The sequence below is a fragment of the Trichosurus vulpecula genome, chromosome 1 (assembly GCF_011100635.1).
Source record: "Trichosurus vulpecula isolate mTriVul1 chromosome 1, mTriVul1.pri, whole genome shotgun sequence".
NCBI lineage: Eukaryota > Metazoa > Chordata > Mammalia > Diprotodontia > Phalangeridae > Trichosurus > Trichosurus vulpecula.
Genome location: NC_050573.1, coordinates 38,594 through 62,169, shown reverse-complemented (window position 1 = coordinate 62,169; position 23,576 = coordinate 38,594). Strand labels below are relative to the sequence as shown.

At 40.3% G+C, this 23,576-nt stretch overlaps 1 pseudogene; it reads left to right on the top strand.

Moving 5' to 3' along the window:
* Nucleotides 1–4,582: 4,582 nt before the first annotated feature.
* On the top strand, nt 4,583–14,186 carry LOC118853660 (annotated as a pseudogene).
* Nucleotides 14,187–23,576: the final 9,390 nt, after the last annotated feature.

Here is a 23,576-nt window from a genome sequence, read left to right as displayed (position 1 = left end):
GGCGTGATCAGCCCTAGACTCCTCCCAGGCCTCCAACTCCAACCTAGGGCTGTATTCCCCCTGGCACCACCCACCGGGCTGGTCATCTCTGAGAGCTCCTCCCCCCCCTTCACCTTCCTCCCCCCCCTCCCCCAGCTCTCCAAGCCCTCCCTCCCTCTCTCCCTATCGCTGCTCTGGGACTAGCACCCTCCCCCTTCCGAGCAGAAAGGCTGCCAAGAGAAGCGTGGGCAACAGACTAACCGAAAGCGGCAGGGATGTACTTCGAGATGCTGGCAGCAAACGGCCCTTGGGAAAACTGCGATTCTACGGACCGTTTGTAACTGTAAATCCTGATTGGATTGAGCTGAGTTTCTCCTAATCTAAATTAGACTGTGGGCTCATTGAAAGTCAGCTGTGTTTTCCCATAGCAATAACTGGGATGTTTGACCCTCTACTGGGAGATCAGACCTTAAAGCAAAATACACTTCAAGCTTAGCATTAAGGTGATATCTTTAGGAACTGTAAGAAGAAGAATTACATGTGATTGGATTAGAATTACTCTCAATGTGTAGATGGATGAAATGATTTGTCCATGTAAGATAATTCAAAACTGAATTGATGTCATTCGACTGGCAATTTTGTTTCGTGTTTAAATATGTAACATTGTTTATGTTATTATGCTTTTAATTTTTTTCTTGGGGATTTTTAGGAAACCAGTATATAGGAAATGCAGTGAATTTGAAAAATTAAAATGGTGTCATTGTATTCTTATGTTAGAAATATGCTTGACACTGAAATTCAGGTATCAAGGGCAATTTATTGTTATTGAGGAATTCAAAGGAAATGGTACACGGTCCGGGCCAGGAGCAGACTCCACCCTTCTTTAGAAAGAGGGAGTGGGGTGTACAGGAGTGAGACCAACTTTATTCTGTTAGACTGACATAGATTGATTCACCCTTAGCTCAGTACCTCCCTTCAGAGAAGGGATTGGTCTGTTCCCTTCTAGGTCACAATCTTCCCAACACATCCCTGGCATATTCTCTCAGTGATATGTACAAGCATGTCCCCCCTCCCTCATCATATGTACCATGCTCAAAAATGGCGGAATACTCCTCCCTTTGGATGTGTAAGGTAATATTCAACTAGCCAATTAACCATGCATAGTAGCCATTTGACCCAGTTTTCTCTTCAACCCTGACTGTTATCTGGCCAGTCTAGACCAGTTTTCCTAACATCCTGAAACTGTGATTTCTGCAAAACCTAAAATTCTATTCCCATTGGCTGGGGACCCCCCATCCTGGTTAATTTATAATCCTTTTTTGTTCAAGCTGACAATTAATTATTCTATGTAACTTAATTAACTCTTCTTTGGAAACCTAACATTTTTCCCATCTCTCACACTTAGGAAATCAATTCCTCCTTTGATCTGGATGCTATGAAATTATTTGAGTCTTCTTTTACAAAATGACTAATATGGGAATGCTATACATAATTTCTCATGTATAACTTACATTTGATTGTTACCATCTCAGAGAGGAGCAAGAGGAGGGAGAGAGGCAGGGATAGAATTTGGAATTCAATATTTTGAATAAAAATTTTTGAAAAATTAGAATCAAGCAAGTTAATGATTCTAGGATACATCAAGAAAGAACAAAACAAAATCAAAAGAATTTAAAAAAAGAAGCAAATGTGAAATTTCTCATTGGAAAAACACCAGACCTGGAAAATAGATTGAGGAGGCATAATTTAAGAATTATTGGACTCCTTGAAAGCCAGAATCTAAAAAGAGCCAAATTATCAAGGAAAACTGACCTGACATCTAGAACCAGAGGGCCAAATAGAAATGGAAAGAATCCCCCAATCATCACCTAAAAGAGATCCCAAAATGAAAACTCCCAGGAACATTGTAGTCAAATTCCAGAACTCTCAGGTCAAGGAGAAATAGCTGCAAACAGTCAAAAGGAAATAATTCTAATATGGTGTAGCCACAGTATTGTTTATATGGTAGCATCTGCTCCATTAAAGATCTGGGAGGACTTGGAATATGATTATCCAGAAGGCAAAGGAATTAGGATTATAACCAAGACTCACCTACCCAGCAAACTTGGGTATAAGTCTTCAGGGGGAAAATGAATATTTAAGGAAACAGAGGACTTCCAAGCATTCCTGATGAAAAGACCAGAGATAAATAAAAATTTTGATCTTCAAATACAAGACTCAAGAGAAATATAAAAAGTAATTGTAGCAACAATTTGGCTAGCAGCTGTAGCTGAGGTGAAAGATGCAAGAAGAGCTGCTGCTAGCACAGGTTCTTTTGATCTGCTCTTCTAAGGAAAGCAACTTTAAGAGGTTAACAGTCTCACTTTAATCAAACATTCTTATATCATTCCCTTAGTTCAGGAGGAAAAGCCAGCCCCCAGAACTTCAGGGAGAATACAAATAGAAATTACAAACAGAAAATATCAACAGATAAATAAGAATATTCAAGAGACAGGCTTTGTCCAATCAAGACATCATATACATAGTTACCAAGAAGAGAAGCACCCATGGGTCTGGGTTAGCAAAGCCAGAGTCTCAACTCTCCTTCAATGAATTAGTCCCAAAAGTCAAACACCAATCTTAGATCTTATATTCCCCTCTCTGAGCCCTGGTGCACTTGATTACCTCAGTGCTGACAAGCACTCAAAAAAAAAGAACAGCAAAAATTCCCATGTTGCTTGCCATTGTATTTGAAAGGCAAGACTCATCAAAGGTACTTAAATACCTCAGCATTCCAAAGGAGAATACAACAAAAAGTCCTGCTCTGATTACCATTACATTGTCTTAGTGCTGGGAAACACTCCAAGACAAAAAGATCCCATTTTACCTGCCACATTCAAACAAAAACCAGAATCATTAAAGGCACTTAAGAGAAGAACAGCAAAAAGCACCATGCTGATTACCAATACAATAATAAAGAAATGAGAAAAAGGTAAGAGATTTAATAAAGTTAAACAGTTTGTATTCCTGTATGGTAAGATGCTATTTGTAACTCCTAAAAATGTTATCACTATTCTCTCCTTTGACCTGTCCCTCCACAAGTGTTTGCTTCTGATTACTCTTTCCCCCAATCTGCTCTTCCTTCTATTATCCGCCCCCACCCCATCCCCTTGCCCTTGCTTTCCTGGAGGGCGAGATAGATTTCCATACTCAGTTGAGTGTGTGTGTTATTGCCTCCTTAAGCCAAATCTGATGAGATTTATTTATTCCCTGTCACCTCCCCCTCTTCCTCTCCACTGTAAAAGCTCTTTTTTCTTTCTTTTATGTGAAATGATATACTACATTCTACCTCTCCATTTCTCTTTCTCCCAGTACATTCCTCACAACACTTAATTTTATTTTGCAGGTATAATCCCTTCATATTCAGCTCACCCTGTGCCCTCTGTCTACGTATATACACACACATAAGTACACATATATACATACATACACATACATGTATACATATACACATACATATACATACGTGTGTGTGTATTCGCTCTAAGTATCCTAATACTGAGAAAGGTCTCTTGAGTTATAAATATCATCCTTCCATGTAGGAATATAAATAGTTCAACTTTAATAAATCCCTTATGGCTTCTCTTTCCTGTTTACCTTTTCATGTTTCTCTTGTTTCTTGTACATGGAAGAGTTCAAAAAAGGATTTGAAAAAGCAATTTAGAGAAGTAGAGGAAAAATTGGGAAGAGAAATGAGAGTGATGCAAGAAAACCATGAAAAACAAGTCAATGACTTGCTAAAGGCGACCCCCCAAAAATACTGAAGAAAACAACACCTTAAAAAACAGACTAACTCAAATGGCAAAAGAGCTCCAAAAAGCCAGTGAGAAGAAGGATGCCTTGAAAGGCAGAATTAGCCAAATGGAAAAGGAGGTCCAAAAGACCACCGAAGAAAATACTGCCTTAAAAATTAGACTGGAGCAAGTGGAAGCTGGTGACTATATGAGAAATCAAGATATTATAAAACAGAAACAAAAGGAATGAAAAAATGGAAAACAATGTGAAATATCTCATTGGAAAAACCATTGACCTGGAAAATAGATCCAGGAGCAATAATTTAAGTTGTAAAGAAGGATTATAACCAATAGAATGAATCATGAGAAAGAAGAAACAAAACAAAACCGAGAGGGGGGGGGAGAGAAAGAGAGAGAGAGGGAGAGAGGGAGAGAGAGAGGGAGGGAGAGAGAGAGAGAGAGAGAGAGAGAGAGAGAGAGAGAGAGAGAGAGAGAGAGAGAGAGCACAAATAGGTTGCTTCAATCTGCAATTTGACTCCATTATACTTTCTCTGGATGTGGATGGCTTGCTCTATCATGAGACTTTTGGAGTTCTCTTAGAACCTTGAATTGCTGAGTAGAGCCCAGTTGTCTGACTTCTTCACTGTTGGTCAGCTGAGAGCTCTCCAAGGTGCTGCTGCTGTTTCCTTGGTGAGAAGTGGCCTTTACCACACTGTTTTCCAGGCCCAACCATGGTCACTTTTCCTGTGGCCTCCTGATATATCTTGGGTTGGAAAATTGTTTCATCCTGACTTTTTGTTCATTCTTCCTCTCCAGAATTGGATTCAAAGCATCATTTAAACTTGTTTTGAGGAGGATTTGTGGAAGTTCAGGTGAGTTTCTGCCCTTACTGGACCATCATGGCTCTACCTCATTTCTTTCTTTTTCTTTTAAATTTATTTATTTTTAATTTATAACAGTTCCATAAGTTTTTAAGTTCCAAATTTTCTCCCCCTTCCTCTCCTGCCCCCGAGATGGCATGTAATCCAATATAGGTTCTACATATATCTTCATATTAAACATATTTTCACAGTAGTCAAATTGTAAAGAAGGATTATAACCAATGGAATGAATCATGAGAAAGAAGAAACAAAACAAAACAAAACCGAGAGAGAGAGAGAGAGAGAGAGGGGGGGGGGGGGGAGAGAGAGAGAGAGAGAGAGGTGGGGGGTGGGGTGGCAAATAGGTTGCTTCAATCTGTATTCAGACTCCATTATACTTTCTCTGGATGTGGATGGCTTTTTCCACTTTTTCCATCATGAGCCTTTTGGGGTTCTCTTAGAACCTTGAATTGCTGAGTAGACTAGCCCAGTCTATCAAAGTTAGTCATCATAGATACAATGTGTCTGTAATTGTGAATAATGTTGTCTTGGTTCTGCTCCCCTCACTCAGCATCAGTTCATGTAAGTCTTTCCAGGTTATTATGATGTTTGTCTGCTACTCATTTCTTATAGCACCATAGTATTCCATTACATTCATAAACCACAACTTGTTTAGCCTTTCCCAGTTGATGGGCATGCCCATGATTTCCAATTTCTTGCCACCACAAAAAGCACTGCTATAAACATTTTTGTACATATAGGTCCTTTTCCCACTTGAATGATCTCTTTGGGATATAGCCCTAGAAATGGTATTGCTGGGTGAAAGGGTATGTACTTTTTTAGATCCCTGTGGGCATGGTTCCAAAGTACTCTCCAGAATGGTTGGATTAGTTCACAACTCCACAAACAATGCATTAGTGTTCCAATTTTCCCACATCTTCTCTAGCATTTATCATTTTCCTGTTTTGTCATTTTAGCCAATCTGACATACTAAAAGTTGTTTTAATTTGCATTTCTCTGATCAAGAGTGATATGGAGCATTTTTTCATATGAATGTACATATCTTTAATTTCTTCCTCTGAAAACTGCCTGTTCTTATCCTTTGACCATTTATCAGTTGGGGAATGACTTGTATTCTTAGAAATTTGAATGAGTCTCCTGTATATTTTAGAGATGAGGCCTTTGTCAGAGACACTAGTTGTAAAAATTCTTCCCCAATTTTCTGCTTCCCTCCTAATCTTGGTTGCATTGGCTTTGTTTGTACAAAAACTTTTCAATTTAATGTAATCAAAATGATCAATTTTGCATTCTGTAATGGTCTCTATCTCTTGTTTAGTCATAAATTCTTCCCTTTTCCATAAATCTGACAGGTAAACTAGTCCTTGCTCTCCCAGATTGCTTATACCACGAGCCTTTATATCTAAGTCATGAACCCATTTTGACTTTATTTTGGTATATGGTGTAAGATATTGGTCTATGCTCAGTTTCTGCCATACTATTTTCCAGCTTTCCCAGTTTTTGTGAAATAGTGAGTTCTTCTCCCAGAAGCTGGGTTCTTTGGGTTTATCAAACAGTATATTACTATAGTCATTGACTACTGTGTCTTGCATACCTAACCTATTCCACTGATCCACCACTCTATTTCTTAGTCAGTACCAAGTAGTTTTGATGATTGCTGCTTTATAATGAAGTTTAAGATCTGGTCTGGCTAGACCACCTTCCCTAGCATTTCTTATCATTAATTCCCTTGAAATTCTGGACCTTTTGTTCTTCCAGATGTATTTTGTTATTATTTTTTCTAGCTCTATAAAATAATATTTTTGGTAATTTGATTGCTATGGCACTAAATAAGTAAATTAATTTAGGTAAAATTGTCATTATTATTATATTAGCTCAGACTAACCATGAGGAACTGATGTTGTTACAATTATTTAGATCTGACTTTATTTGTGTGAAAAGTGTTTTGTAACTGTGTTCATATAGTTCCTGGGTTTGTCTTGGCAGGTAAACTCTCAAATATTTTATAGTATGTACAGTAACTTTAAATGGAATTTCTCTTTCTATCTCTTGCTGTTGGACTTTGTTAGTAATATATAGGAATACCAAAGATTTATGTGGGTTTATTTTATATTTTGCAACTTTGCTAAAGTTATTTATTATTTCAAATAGTTTTATACCTGATTCTCTAGTATTCTCTAAGTATATCATCATATCATCTGCAAAGAGTGATAATTTAGTTTCTTCTCTGCCTATTTTAATTCCTTCAATATCTTTTTTGTCCCTTATTGCTAAAGGTAAGATTTCTAGTACCAAACTGAATAATAGGGGTGATAATGGGCATCCTTGTTTCATTCCCCATCTTATTGGAAATGCATGTAGCTCATCTCCATTGCATATATTGTACTACAAATTTAGGCTGCACAGTCTCAGCTGGACCTTCATTATGGCAAGGCAATTCTTTGACATCTCCCTAACTAACTCTCCATGCCACTCACCACAGCAGCTTTTCCAAATGCTTTCATTCAACCCCAACCCTCCCTTGTGGCTTGTTCTCTTCCCCCCACCCCACCCATCTACACCTTCTCCCTTAAGAACCTGGCCTCCAATTTCATTGAAAACCTGGACCTTTATCAAGAGCCATCTCATTGTCCTTATCTCATATAAACCTGATGCCTTCTTTTCCTTTTTGACCTCAATGTCAGATGTAATGGTCATCTTTTTGTTTGCTAAATCAAATCACTTTCTGTATGCAAATAATTCCATTCCATCCCTCATCTACCTTGGTACATTCTTACCTTGGAATCTGCATTTTTTCACTAATTTTCACTCTCTTCCACACTAAGGACTCCTTTCCTGTTGTCACAATTCCTCTTTTTCCTGCATTTCAAGGCCAAATAGCTAGAGAGAGCCTTTTATAACTGGTGTCCCCACCTCCTTTCCTTTGCTTTCTTTGAAACTCTCTGCAATTTGGCTCCCACCTTTATTGTTTTACTGAAACTTAGTTCCCTAAAATTACCAACAATCCTGAAGTTGCTAAATTCAGTGGCCATTTCTTGATGATCATTCTCCTTCACATCTCTGCAGGCTTTGGCACTGTCAGTCACTCTTTTTTCTTGACACTCTTCTCTTGAAGCTTTACTGACACTACTCTTTCCTGCTTCTCCTTTTACCATATGCAAAATGAAACCCATTCTCTTTCCCCCAAACCTCCCATATGCCTCCATTCCTAATGTTATCCAAGGCATCCTCAACAGTCCAGGCTCAGAGATGCAGTGTCATGCATTCCTCACTGACTCTCACGCATTCACACTCCTGACCCCGTATTTACTCTGGAGCAAAGTCCTGGGATTCCAATTGTGTGACACCTCTCCCATACACCACCTTCTCTCCTAACACTCTCACTGTCTTGGTTCAGGCCCCAATCACCTCACTCCTGAGGAATTTCAGAGCCTGCTGGTTGTTCTGGCTTCGCACCCCAGTCCAGTTAATCTGCTGCCCAGTTGTCAAGTTCATCTTCCCAAAGCTCTTACCTGACCATGTCACCACCCAATCAACAATCTACAATTGTTGAAGGGGAAAAAGTCCAGTGATTCAGGAATCAAATTGGTTTTACCCATCCTTATGGAATCTAACAACTTAGGAAGGGATCCTGAGGGTGGAACACCTTTACAGACTCTAACTGCTTAAGGTCTCCTGAGTACTGGAGAGGGTCAGGGCTTTCTGGAATGAATTCATGATCTCAAATATTCTTTAAGTCAGGGTGGCAAAGATTTATTATGCTTTCCAGTGGGCAAGAGTTCTTAGGAAACCTGCTCCCTTACATGGGTGCAGGAAAGTTTTTATAAGAGATTTAGGGGAGAAACATGTCAATTAGGTGTTTTGGGGTGGGATTAGGGAGTGGTTAAGGGGTGGTCAGTTCTTAAAGGAACATGCACTTTTTGTATCTACTGCACAGGTATCTTATCCAGAGTTCATTGGGAAGTAGCCCAAGGTGGGGCCCACCTGGGGGTGTGGTTTTGACCATGAAACATCACTAAGTCAGCCATGGGTCAGGGCTGGCTGAAGATATCCAGGTTGCTTCCATCAAATGTCTTGTTAGACAAGATGAATATAAGGGAGAATACATTTGACTATGTCTAGGATACATATCAGGAAAGTCAGTAAGTAGTAAATATTGTAATGTCCCAGTGCACAGCCAATTAGCAATACACAAGGAGTCGGACCAATAAATTTTTATGTGCTGCTGGCTGCGGTATCAGAAGGAGAGATAAGTGTTTTGCTAAGGCATGCTGCCCTTCAACTGAAGAGAAACTGCTAGGGCCAATGCTGTGAAGCTAGGGAGAGATGTGATTTTAGCATTGGGGTCCAGGCACAGGCACCCAAGCAGAGGCTAAGGAGAAATATTAGAATTAGGATCTAAGCACAGGCACCCCATCACAATGACTCTCCAATAAAAGGACCCAATATAAAATCCTCTCTAGGTTTGCTAAAGCACTTCATCACTTGCCGACTCCTACTCTTCCTGTCTTTTCTCACCCTATTTCTCCCCATATATGCTATAATCCAGTGGTATGGGTCTCCTTTCTGTTCTGTGAACAGGACCCTCCACCTCCCCACTCCCTGGGTTTTTCTCACTATCCCTTTTGCCTAGAATGCTCCTCCTGGCTTCCCTGAAGTTCCAGCTAGAGCCCACCTTCCAAAATAAGCTTGTCCTATTCCTCCTTCACTTTAAGGCCTGTCTTCTCTTGCCCAGCTCCAATTTAACCTGTTCATATTGCCTTTCTACACAGTTGTTGGACTGTTCACCAGCTGTGAAATCCCATAACGCTGAGGATGTCCCTTGCAGCTCTTTGTGACCCCAGGGCTTAGAAAAGGGCCTGGCATGCAGCAAGATCTTAATAAATGTTTATGGTTTTGAAGAAGGTCCAAGAAAGGGCTCATGTTGGAGAGCCTAACCCCTTTTGGCACTTTCAGCAGATTTCGTTCCCCAAATTCCAAATAGAAACTTCTTAGAAGATAATAAATTTACCTGTAGAAGGGAGCTCAAAGGCCATGGAGTCTCACCCCCTGGGAAAACTGAACCTCCATGGTTTAGTGACTGTCCCAGGAAAATACTGCTAATAAAAAATCTGAAAAAGAATTCCCAGGGAGGCCTTCCTGCCCGCAGATCTTGTACTTCCTTCACCACAACACATAGCAACCTCTCACAATCCCAGCTCTCATATATCTGCTTACACCTCACTCACCTGGACAGAGGATCCTCAGGCCTTCTTGCTCCAGCAGCCATGGTGCTTCCCTTTGCTCAAAATAAGAGATCACATCTTCTCTGGGAACCGGAATCCCTGGGCATGGGGAGTCAGGTAGCGATGAGCATTGGGAGAAACTTGTCTTTTATTTCTGTTTGGGGAAACATCTGTGGATACAGAGATACATTTTGAGGGTCACTCCATTCTGGTCACATATAGGAGTCTGTACTAACCCATTAGTGCTTATGATGCAAGTAAGCCAAAGTAGAATGTGTTGTACAACCTGTTCTGAGAAACAGCCAAACTCTTCCCCCCGCCCCACAACCTGTTATGCTCTATTCTGGCAGAAACTCCTAGACCCAAAACGGGGTAAAAGGGTAATTGTGTCAGATCAACCTCAAGACCAAGTAACAGGGACCTTGATGAATCTGCCTTTGCCCAGTCCCCCTACCTGGCTCCTCACTCCCTGAAACCTATATAAACCTTTTATACTGTTTATTCAGGGGTGTTTGCCTCCTTGGGGGAGAGTCTCTTGCTGGCAAACTCAAGCTAGTTAGTCCAAATTCTATTGCTCAGCCAGTGTGTTATTCCTGGCATTCACAGGAGCATGCAAGCAAGGACCCCAGGCTTGTTTAATTTTGGGGAGTTCTGGGAAGACATGGGGGAGAAAATCATGGAACCAGTTTGGAGTCAGAGAATTTAATTTTGTGCACCTTCTTCATAGAAGGATGGGCTCATTGCATAGTTTTCATTGTTTAGAAATCAGAGGCAGCTGATGGTGCTGTGGAGAGAGCCCTGGGCCTGGAGTCAGGAAAGCCTGAGTTTAAATATACCCTTAGGCAGTTAGTAGCTGTGTGCCCCTGGACAAGTCACTTAACCTCTGTTTGCCTCAGTTTCTCAAGTGTAAAATAGGCATAATAATATAATCTACCCTGGAAAGTTGTTATTATTATTTTATATTGTATTGATGAACTTTTCTTTTTTGTATTTTTATCACTCCCCATTTATTCATTCTTCTCTCAAACATAAGCTCTTCAATATAGCAAGGGTAATCAAGAAAAGCAATTCAACACACTGACCACAATGTCCAATACATGCACCTAATTCTGCATCTCTACTTCATCATCTTTCTGCTAAGTGGTGGGTGAAAGGCTTCCTCATCAGCTTTCTGACATCAACATTGCTTATTAGGGTGATAAGAGGGTTATGTTCTTTCAAAGTTGTTTTCCTTCATATTATCTTAGTCAGCATTTAAATTGTTCTATTAGTTTTAATCTTTTCATTCTGTATTAGCTCATAAAAATCTCATTTTCCTATTAATTCATCACATTTTTAATTTCTTACGGTTCAATAATATTCCATGACATTAATATATCATGATGTCTAGTCATTACTGTGAGTTGAGAACCAACCCAAAGCTAATTTAGAAAGAAGTTTACTAAGTTGATTTGCAGAGGGCAGAACTGGAAAAGATGGCCTGTTACTCCAAGCCTCAGTAAGTTGTACGTTCTATAGAGTTCAAACAAGGGCCCTAGTACATGATTGCAGCATGTAGGCAGTTTCCAGATAAGGCCTAGGGGATTGCTTGAGATGCATATTATCAAGTAATTCCAAACATTCCAATAAGCTTTTCATGAGTTCCAAAATAAAATTTGGGTGAAGTCCAATCACTCCAATAAAGGTGATCACAACAAAAGGTTATTACTAGTATGTAGTTATAAAAGGTTGTTACAATGAAGTTTTCCTCACATTATCTGATTGATGGGGATTGTGAGAAATGTGCTAAGTCTAGAAAAAAAGAGATGCTCGTTGTGAAGCCAGGAAGGCACCCATTTTATTTTAGCCCATTATTCTACATTCCTAATAAATAGGAAACCTCCAGAATGGAGAGTATGCTTGCTCAGACAAATGCCAGCTTTTTTATGTTGTTCCCAATTCTAATTCCAACCCCCACACTCTCCATTGGCTACATGCAACCTCCTGAATTGCCCACCTCATGCCCCCCTCAGAAAGCCCATGAACCACTGAGAAAAAAAGGTATATTCCTTTCTATATTTGTTCAATTCTCTCTAAATATCTATTATATCTAGCTTATTTAAAATTCCATCCACCTCCTTAACTTTTTTCTTAATTATTTTTTGGTTAGATTTATCTATTTTTGAGAGAAGAAAATTAATATCCCCTACTGTCATAGTACTACTATCCAACTTCACCTGTAATTCATTTGTTTTTTTTTTTAATTTAGATTTTATAGTATTTATTTGGTGCATAAAGGTTTAGTACTGAATTACACGGTGTGGCTGGTGAAATTGGCTAGCGCTTACTGTATGCTCTTCTCCATAACAGGAACCAGCAGAGTAAAAAAGACTGAACAGCATCCACCTCTGTTTCCAACACGGACTCATGTTCAACATTCACATGCGAGAAAAAAAAAAGCCGGTAAAAATTTTATTAATCTTTTTTTAAAAAAAGTTAGTATAAAATTTTAATAGAAGCAAAAAGAAAACAACAAAGCTTGACATGCACACAAAATACACACACACACACACACACACACACACATACACACAAACACAAACACACACATACATATTAAAGAAATAAGAGGAACAACCCGCCAGGCCTGAGGCAGTGGCATTGGGGGAAGAGATTTAATTTAGTTGATTTTCTGTGGTCGTTGGTTGTTCACTTTTCTCACAGTGATGGAAGCTGCACACTTCTTTGAAGGGACCAAGAAGGTGCTGGAGGTTTGGTTCTCCCAACAGCAGCCAGATGAGGGCAAAGGATCTGGGGATCTCTGCACCATCCCAAGGTTTGACTGGGACAAACTTTAGGAGAATGTGCATTGTTTAATCATAAGTGTGACAAAAACCGACAAGCAGGAAGCTTATGTACTCATTGAGAGTAGCATGTTTGTCTCTAAAAAAAGTTTCATTTTGAAGACATGTTGTACTACCCTCTTACTGCAAACACTGGTCCCCATGTTGGAGCTTGCTAGGGAGTACAGTGGATTTGACTCAATTCAAAGCTTCTTTTATTCTCATGAGAATTTCATGAAGCCTTCCCACCAGGAGTACCCACCCAGGAATTTCCAGGAAGAAGTAGAATTCCTTAACAAAAATTTCCCAAATGGAGCAGTATGTTGTATGGGGCCTATGAATTCTAATTGCTGTTACTTGTACACTCTGGATTTTCCAGAGAGTCAGCTTGTTAATCAGCCAGATTAGACACTGGAAATTCTGATGAGTGAGTTATGGAGTGGTTCTACATGAAAAAGGGTGTTACTGCAAATGATGTCACTTGTGTGAGTGGAATTTGTGACTTGATACCAGGTTCTGTCACTGATGCTACAATGTTCAATCCTTGTGGGTATTCAATGAATGGAATGAAATCATATGGAACTTATTGGACTTTTCACATCACTCTAGAACCAGAATTTTGTTATGTTAGCTTTGAAATTAACATAGGTCGGACTTCTTGTTATCACCTGATCAGGAAAGTAAGGGAAGTTTTCAAGCCTGGAAAATTTGTGACCAACCTCTTTGTAAATCAAAGTTCTAAATGTCTCGCAGTGTTTTCTTCAGCCCACGAGATTGAAAGATTTAAACATGTTGACCTCCAGATTGCTCAGTTAATGATTACAGTTTTGTTTTTACCATTTTTGCTAAGAATCAACAGCAACAGCAGAGTTGATTAAGAAAAATGAAAAAAAAACCCACAAAAACAGAACTGAAATAGAAGGTGTTGGCAGCTTTCTAGTAGACGATACAGGCGGCCATGCTTTCCATACCCACAACCTAGTAGTGGTGGACAGCCCTAGATGTAACCACAGTGTAATCATTTTGAATTATATTCATTATCATATCAAGGAGTTAGATAGCTTGCATGACGGCTCTCTTCTGTGCTTAGGTATTCTGTGCCACTCTCGCTGTGAATCTGAAGTCCCTGTAGAGAAAAATTTGTACTGCATGAGAGTTTACAACATTTGTAAAAACAACTTAATTAGGATTATGCATGGTGTAATTTTTCTCCTGGTATCATCAAAAATTCCCCACAGACAAAGTTTTGTCCTCATTAGGTCTTGGACTCAGCCTAAATCATCTGGGACTGTTCTGTTAAATTGCTGCCAGATATTTTTTATGGGCAGTTTCTTCCAATTTCAAGACCACATTTTTCTCTATTAATTCTTAGGAAACTAATTCCTACTTAAACACAAATGTTTCTTTGCACTCGAGGACTTAGAAATTTTACCTGCTTAAGAAATTATTACGATTATTACAGCTAATTTTGCTTATTATATAAAAAGGCTCAGTATTGATATTGCATCATTATCCATGGTACCTTTTATCAAAATGCAGTTACCCTGTTTATCTCTTTTAATTAAAGTTATTTTAGTCACAACTTTATCTGAGATCATAATTGCTATCCCTGCCTTTTTACATGAGCTGAACCACAATGAATTCTACTCCAACCTTCCATTTTAGCTCTGTGTGTATCTCTCATTCTTAAATGTGTTTCTTGTAAACAACATATTGATGGATCCTAATTTTTAATCTATAAAACAATCCATTTCTGTTTTATGGGTAAGTTCATCCCATTCCCATTCAGTTTTCATTACTATTTGTGAATTTCCCTCCATCTTATTTTTCTTCACAATTTTCCTAACCAGTCTAGCTTTTTACACTGTCCCTGTAACATTATCTTCTCCCCTTGCCTTTTTTTCCCTTATAATACCCACCCCTCTAAAAGTCCCTCCCTTATTTTCTCCTTCCAACCCTCTTAATCTACATACCTATCTAAAAGTCCCTTCTCTATCATGCCCCCCTTCCCAATTTTCTCAGCTCTTTAGAAGTTCAGAAGACTGCTAAACCCAATCCAGCCTCTGAGGCTCTTTCCTTCACTTCCAGATCCCACCCCTGCCTCTGGCTAAGTCTATGAGGTTGAGGAACATGTTCAGCATTAATCATCCAATGCTTCCTAGAGGCCTGGAAGCTTGTAGTTTCTCACCTGGTTGAGTGACCCTCCATCACCTTCTAGGCAGTGTAAGATACAAGGGAGCTTTGTGTATAGTCAATGTTGGGAGCCAACTTCACCACCTTGAAGTATATCACCTAGGTCAGAATGTCTGCTTTGTCAACAATGAAATCATTTTGCCTGAGAAAATTAAGACCAATCCTCTCTCATTTTCTTATGGATCCTATTTACAACTAATGGGTTTTGTCCTACAACTACTTAAGTCATGGCCTTTTCTATCTGAATTTTGTTCAAAGACTCATTGAGCCTGTAATGAACTGAAAAAAGTGGATACTGATTTGGTATTGTATATTTAATTGTATTATTCCAATCTGCCTTTTATATTTTATTCCATTGTGTAAGTGATCCTACTTTATAACCCACTTAACAGGCCCAATCACACATGGGAATGTTTTAGGATTGACTTCAATAAGGCTTTGGCCAAGTTTTTATGTCTAATCAACATGGTCCTTATAAGGTAGAACCTAACAAATAGCTTCCAAGGCATGTTTACCATCAGCAATTCTGTACCACTGTTCATCCCCCAGACTCACCAGGACCTGTATCAATTGATAAATGTCAGGGAGCTTGAGCTGATTAAGTAGACCAAGTAAGTTGGAATTCTCCTGTCAAACTGCCTGGGGCTTCAAGGCCTTTTGGGACCTCCTTGGCCACAGCCCAGAGTTCCTCTTTGGGCCAGGGTATAAAAGAGTAAGTCATTTTGGTGTCCTTGTCCATCCTGGCCTTTGTTATTTATCTTAAAAGGAAGTTGGGGCATAGAGACCAAAGCCTCAGAGTTCCCTCCTTCCCTCTCTCCTTTCCATATCTCATTCTGAGAGAGTGGGTTTTCTTTCGGAAGGGGTAGATAGATTTTCTCAGGGCTGGGCAATTTGATCTAACATACACCCAAATCTCTGATTTCCTGTTTTAATTGAGCTATACAATTCTATCATTGTGGAGGACCCAAATTTTCTCTTTTGCCATTTCCCCATTCTTTTAAATTCCATTATGGTTTCCTTAAAAGATTCCAAGTTACAAAAAGCTTCTCTTTGGTGGTTTTGAGTAGCCATTTATTAAAGCATTGCATTTCTTAAGGTAATTTATTTTATTCTATTCAAAAGAACGCCACATTGTCCAACAGTTAGAGGGGTCATCTTGGGTCAATTTCTGCCAATTAGTTAAATACCTGAAGGTTTGGGGCATATAACAGAGACATATGGCTAGGTGTTGTCCCCTTGAGGGGATAGCTTGGGAAGTCTGGTTTCCCTTGGGAACTTGGCCAAGATTTTACCTTATTCTGGAATTTATCTTTTCACCAAGTAATGTGGACTAAGTAAATTAAGAGCTGAGGCTTTAATCAGTTCCTAAACGTGACTAGACTGTGAACTCTGGTCATCATCAGTCCTGACCCACAGGTTTTCACTAGTCCCCACCAGAGGGTCTTCATCAGGGCCCCACTCATAGGGTCTCTGTCCTGTAGCCACAAACCCCTGAGCCCTTTGGCCTTTAGTCATTGATCAAGGTTACTCTTGCTAGGGCTTTACCTGCTCTGGCAACTCTTTTCCTCCTAATGAATGAACTTAACTGAAAAGAGACAGAAGGTTGGCATTCAAGCAGGGAGGCATTTACCAGACTCTGAAGGGGGAGATGAAAGGCTGGACATCAGAAGTTTTAAGCTGGTACCAAAGCACCTGGATCATCCTTCCAAGGGTCATGACGAAGCTTCTCATCATGATGAATCCCATTTTATACACCATTAATGTTAACTGGGCAAAGTCCTCCCTTCCAAATGCAGAAGATTCCAAGATGAGTTGAAAGCAGAAAAGTTTTATTAGCAGGAAAATAAGACTCTAGAGAAGAGGCACCCCAGTTCAAAGTACAAAGGACTTGATTAATTGTGGCAGAATGAGTAATTGAGGTAAGCGTCCTGGTGAACAGAGGAGGTGAAAGAATTCACCCTCTCCCACTTGAGGAAGGGAGAGAGGAGGAAGGGCAGCAGCCACAGCAGGGGCCTCACTGACAATAGCCCTGGACCCTGGGCACCACCCAAGAAGCCTGGAAGCATCATCCAGGACCACCAAATCCTTCTCAGTGCCTCCCCTCCCCTAGCAGCTGTGTGGAAAGAGGAAAGTGGGATGGGTCAAGGCAGTGTGAGTTAAAAAGCCAGCAAGCTTCTGCGTTTGGTAAGCCTACTCTTTTAAAGTAGTAGTATTAACATATTAATGGTGACATGATGATTCTTTGTGTAATTTGGAAATGCATTCAACAAAATTGAAGTCATCCTATTAGTAATAGGTTTGTTTCAAATTGGTAAACTTTTGTTTCAATTATGTTAAGCAGCTTTACGTAACTGGGATGTTATTAGAGTATGAGATGAGAGAAAGCAAAATCACAGTGGAAAAATTCTTTCCCAGCTAACCCTGTCTTATAATGTTTTTTAACTGCCATTTAGAAAACTGGGTATTTTCACTTTAGCCTAGTTAAGAGGAAGTTGCAGCTAAAACAATTTGGCTCTCAGTTATGAAAATTGTAAAATTGTTAACTAAGATATTTGGGTTATTTTTAATGCTAAAACCTAAAACTGGTAATTGGTTACTGTGTATATGCATGTGGAACGGAAGGGATGAAGCCTTATCCAGATTGGTTCTGCCAATTCAGAGCAGTCCTCAGGGCTATTCAAAAGGCACAGCCCACAGGAGCTCTAAGGGTAGATGGGGTGGAAAGGAAACCCCTTCTTAGGGTTTCTTGTCAATGTCCCTGATTTTACAAACTCTCAAAAGAGCTCGTTTGGGTTATGGAGATCCAATGAACTTGGCTTGTCGAGAATTTGCAAGTGTATAGAAATGAGATCTAATGATTGGCTTGTACACCAGAACAAATTTTAAATTTGAGGTGTAAGTCCTGGTAAATTTTCACCTAAGCTGTGATTAGTGAAACTTGTGTTTTGATGTAAAAGCTCATAGGGCCATAACTGATTGTGAGTTGTCTAATTTATCATAATAATTCATCAATAAATCAATAGTCAATAATCTACCATCTGAGAGAAATGTCACAAGATACTCAGAGAGAGTGTGATGCAGGTGGAGGTCTGCATCTGGAAAAGCTGAGAGACCAGTTTTAGCCTCTTTCTAAGATGGGATCCTCCTGGCTCAGTTTCCCCATTGTGTTCCTTTGAAAACCCACCTGGCTATGAGGAGCAATTGATACTGCATGATTGAAAAACTGTGAATTACCTAAATTCAAACAGAGGTAAGGATGTATATCATTAAGGCAGAATTCATGATTTCAAAGAAAATCATGAATATGCCTGAATGGTCCAGAATTGCAGGATATAAGGAGTTCTCTAAGCAGAAGGCAGAGGAGTTAAAGCATTTATTGAAGCTCCAAAGTAGCAGACCCATGAACCAGTATCCCCAATTTGATATCCTGGCAAGAACCTTCCAAAACCAATATGCCCATCTCACAATAGTGACCAGGAAGTTACAGAAAAATATTATGGCAGCAAGCCAAGCCATACTGGTGCTCCCCTATGTTGGTAAGCAAAATGGGCTCCTTAGCACTGAGTGCCCTTGAAGAGTTTGGCTTTTGTTTGCTTTGAGTAATTCAGTGTATTTCATTAGCCTTACTAGGGGCTAAGCCCCAGGCCCAAACCCCTATTAGGTGTGGAACCTATGTAGGTGTGCATTGGTGACTGGGGTGGGGCCCAAGGTGGGGCTGGCTAAGGGGAGGTGCTAACTCCAGAGCCATGCCCTATTAGGTGTTAACCTAATCTATGTGGATGTGAACCTCCCAGGGTGCTAAGGGGAGGGGCCAACTCAAGAACCAATCACCAGAGGCTGAGCTCTGGTCATTCAGATGACGTTTGATGATGTCTGAAGCCCTATAAGAAGGGAGGACAGAGCCATTTGTGCAGGGCTCCCGGGATGGTGTTGATGAGGAGACTCCTGGCAGCTGTAGCCAAGGAGCCCTCCAGCTTGTAAACCTGGATGCTGAGACTTTGTTAAACTCTGGTAATGATGTATTGAGATTTGAATCAGACAAGGTCTGTCTGTTGATGTTTGTAATTTGTTTGTATTTTGTTCTGAAGTTCAGGGTGCTGGCTGTTTCCTCTGAACTAAGTGAATGATATTTGTATGCTGAATTAAAGTAAGCTTGTCAACCCCTTCACCTTGCTTTCAATGCTAGGGCCCTCCAGTAAGAAGATCACCCACTGTCTCAAGCCCCTGCTCAGCACTCTCCAGTCTGCACAGAGGATCCATCCTGCTTTTAGTAGCGCCTGCTGCTTCTGCTTCTCCTTCTCCTGCCTCCACTATGTCTCAGTCTTCAAGCTGTGTTTTCTCCTTTTATATAGTTGCCAGACACCATCCTGTGGACTGGAACTCAGGTGCTTACCATTGGCTCTGGTCTTAGCTCCTCCCCCTAGGACCCCGAGGGCTCTGCCTCCCCCCCCCCCCAAGCCTGTTCGAATGTTCAGGAAAGATCTTCTCATTTACTGACTGCCTTTACATTTGGCACCAAGATCTTTCATGTCCATTACATAGGCAACTTGTGTCTAAATAGGTACAAACTCTTTTTCTCTCCTTTTTTTTTTCAAGTACAATAGAATCCCCTTGGAATGAACACATCACATTTGCAAAATACTTAACATAACTTCTCATCATCAGAGTGGCCACATGGCTCACTTGTCGGTCCCTAGATCTTTGTATCCATTCCATAGGTCAATGGGAAACTGATGTCAATAATACCATAACAATAAAATAATACAAGGATAATACAAACTAAGTACACAGAACAATATCATCATTCCCCCCACCCCGAATGAATGGGGCTCAAAATCTTGGGGTAAGGGGTGAAGGTCTCATTCTCATAGCTTCTTCTAGCTGAAATTGGAACCTAGAGCTGTCCCTGCCCCAAGAGGTCAAGAGTCCCATTAGAGAGGTCAGTTCTTTAGCAAGCTGGTATGAGTTCCAGGAATGCAAGGTGCTTAGGCCATGAGTCATCTGAAAGTATAGGGTACTTAGGGTAAACCAAGCATGTTAGCACTTAGTTCAGCAAGTGCCCTTGAAGAGTTTGGCTTTTGTTCCCTTTGAGTAATTCATTGAGCCTTACTAGGTGCTAAGCCCCAGGCCCAGACCCCTATTAGGTGTAAAACCTTAGTGGGTGTGGATTGGCAACTAAGGTGGGGCCCAAGGTGGGGCTAACTCCAGGGAAGGCCTAGTTCACGTGTTTGGGAGAGCAGAGACTTTTAGACCACGTGGGTTTAAGTCCACCTCTTTGTGACGATTCTAGGTCACATGGGTGAGTCACATGTGTGACTCACCCCTGATGCTGAAAAAGATATAAAAACCAGGGGTTGGCTGGCTGTTCTTTGGGGCTCATTCCTGCAGCAGTTGTGGCACGTGTGACTCTGGGTCAGCCCTTGTTCTGAGCCCCCAGGCTGAACCTAGATGTTGGTAACTATGAATCTGTATTGGGTCTATTGATGTTTGTAATTTGTTTGTATTTTCTTCTGAAGTTCAGGGTGCTGGCTTTTTCCCCTGAACTAAGTGAATGCTTTCTGTATGCTGAATTAAAGTAAACTTGTCAACCCCTTCACCTTGCTTTCCTTAGTTAAGCAGATCAAAAGAACCTGTGCTGTTGGCAGCTTTCTGGGTGCTGACTGTGGGTGGATCTTATACCCCGACAGAAGCTGCTAGCCATTGTTGAAACAGGTACTTAAGCCTAAAGGAGATAGAACTAGCAACAAAGTTAACTGAAACAAAGAACAAAAAGGGCAGATAAGTATGGGTTGTTATCCTTCAAATAAAATCATCTCTGTTTTCACTGAGACTCCAATTATGCAAAGATTCGATCTCATAGCCTAACTCAGGTATACAAACTTTCATCTGTTAATCACACAAGATCACCTTCCCTCTGAGTGGCTTGTGGCATTTATCAGCATCAGCCATACTTCTGGAGTCCATGAATCTATTATTATAGCCCTATTCATGGTAAAATATATGGTTCAGGGGTACGATTTGGTAATTATCTTCCCCTGAATAGACAACTATTACAGTGTTGTTCTTCCCATGGACTATGACTTCTGCAGCCTTTGGAACATCATCCAGCTTCCTTTTTACCCATACTTTAACACCCAATTTTATTCCATCAGTAGAACCAGAACCTTCCTTTCCTCTGAGAGTTATTTTGGAAGGAGGGTCTGTTTTCACAAAGGGTATTTTTTCACCGGGAATAATAATCGCTTGGACTATCCTATCATTTCTACAAAATTGTACAGGTTTTTTACCCAAATTCTGGAGTGTCACAACAATTTTTCTTTGATAATTAGAATGTATCACTACAGCCAATACATGTACTCCTTGAGCTGCTAATCCTGGTTTAGGTAATATCCGTCCAAAATGATTCCTGGGGATTCTCATACATACCTGAGTAGAGGTTTTTCTTATCTCTTTCCTATTCAACCTAAAATTCTCTCTACAATGTAAATCATATCCTGCCGAACCAGGTGTTCCTAGGCATGATGGTGGGACATCTTCCTTCACAGTCCAAAATTCATGTATTTGCTGTTTTCTAATCTGCAGAAGTGGGGTCATCATTATGGCTAGAGGTGTACTCCCCGCTAAGGGCCTATTATTCAAATTACATAAGGCAATAGAGAAATTATCCTTCCAATATCGATACAAATTATTATAGCTTTATTTTCTTAGCTGTTCTTTCAACAATCCATTCATTCTTTCAATTAGCCCAGATGCTTGTGGGTAATATGGAATATGATATATCCACTCTATATTATTCAATACACAATATATTTTCATTTCATTATCCTTGAAATGTGACCCATTGTCACTTTGAATTTGCATTGGGGATCCATAGTATAAACTTACAATATCTAGGGTTTTACAGGTGTTTTTCTGAGTTGCATCCTTATAAGGACAAGCCACTAGTACACCTGAATAGGTGTCAACACATGCACATATATTTACATCATTTATCTTGGGGTAGTGGTCCAAATCTGGGCTGGAACTTTTCCCCTTGCTACTTCCCCATTTACTATCCTAGGAACAGTTCATTCTTTTTCTAATTGGCATATACAACACTCCTCTGTTACTTGTTTTAACAACACATGACAGATACTAATACCTCGATCCTGTGCCCATCGATGGGTTGGCCTGGACCCCTAAATGGCTGTCTGTCTGGTGGACCCATTTTGCTAAGGCTGGGTCATTAGTTGGGGTCAGAGTAGGGACAATACGTTCAGTAGGAATCTTTGCTAGCTGATCCGCGTGTGCATTGTACTCATGTTCTGGTGTGGACAGGGTTGCATGAGGATCAACGTGAAAAACTGACAAATTCATAACCAGAGACACATCCCATATATCTTCCCATGACTCTTTACCCCAAACTTGTTTGCCATGAATCTCCCAATTCTGATTCTTCCATATGTTAATCCATTAGCTACTGCCCATGATTCAGGAAATATATGACACTGTTCTCCTTTCTCTGTCTTGATGGCTTGATGCACTGCCATCAGTTCAGCATATTGGCTACTTCCACGTATCCCGGAACTTTCCAGAGTTCGCCTAGTACAGGGGTTATAGGCTAGTGCTTTCCAATGTCTCTTCTGTCCTAAATATTTTGCTATCCCGTCAGTAAACCAAGCATGTTTCTTCTGTTCTACATTTAGTCCATCATATCCATTATTCCATTTCACTAAGGACGGCACCATCTGTTGCTTAGATTCAAGGGCTTTTTCATTCCTCTCAGTGTCAATGTTCGCCACAGATTCATGTAAAGCAGAAACTCCACTTTTGCCTGCTCTGGACCTATTCTGAATATACCATTTCCATTTGATTATGCTTGCCTCTTGCACATGTCCAATTCTGTGGGAAGCTGGGGTACTCATTACCCAAGTCATAATTGGAATTCCAGGCCTTAACACCACTTCATGACCCAGAGTCAGTTGCTCAGTTTCTACCAAAGCCCAATATGCAGCCAACAGCTGTTTCTCAAAAGGTGTATATTGCATTTCGGAGGAAGGTAGTTTCCTTGACCAAAATACTAAAGGTGCACTTCGGCTTTGTTGTTTTTGCCATAGACTCCAATTTGCATAGTCATCTTGCACAGTCATTTGTAATTCCACTGGCCCATTTTGCATAGGCCATAAATCCAGGGCTAATTGTATAGCAGCCTTTGCTTCCTCAAAAGCTCTACTTTGTTCAAGTCCCCAAACAAATTCATATTTCTTCCTGGTGATGTTATACAAGGATGTCAAAATCTGTCCCAAGTGTGGGATGTGGTGTCTCCAATAACCAAATAGCCCTATGAACTTTAGGGCCTCTTTCTTATTAGTAGGGGTGAGAAAATCCTGGGTTTTTGTCAAGCTTGTGGAAGAATTCCTCGCAGTCCTTTGTTCCACTGTATCCCCCAAAATTTTACAGTTTGAGCTGGCCCTTGAACTTTTGCAGGGTTTATTTTCCATCCTTTGCTTTTCATATGGTCAATTAATAGTGTCAAGCTCTTCTCCACTTCTTTTATATTTTCTTCCTGTATCATGTCATCTATGTAGTGGGTAAACTGTACACCAGGTAACTTAAATTCATCTAAATGCTCAGCTACAATCCTGTGCCAAATAGTTGGCCTATGAAGATATCCTTGTGGCAGGCATGTAAATGTATACTGTCGGCCTTGCCAAGTAAAAGCAAACT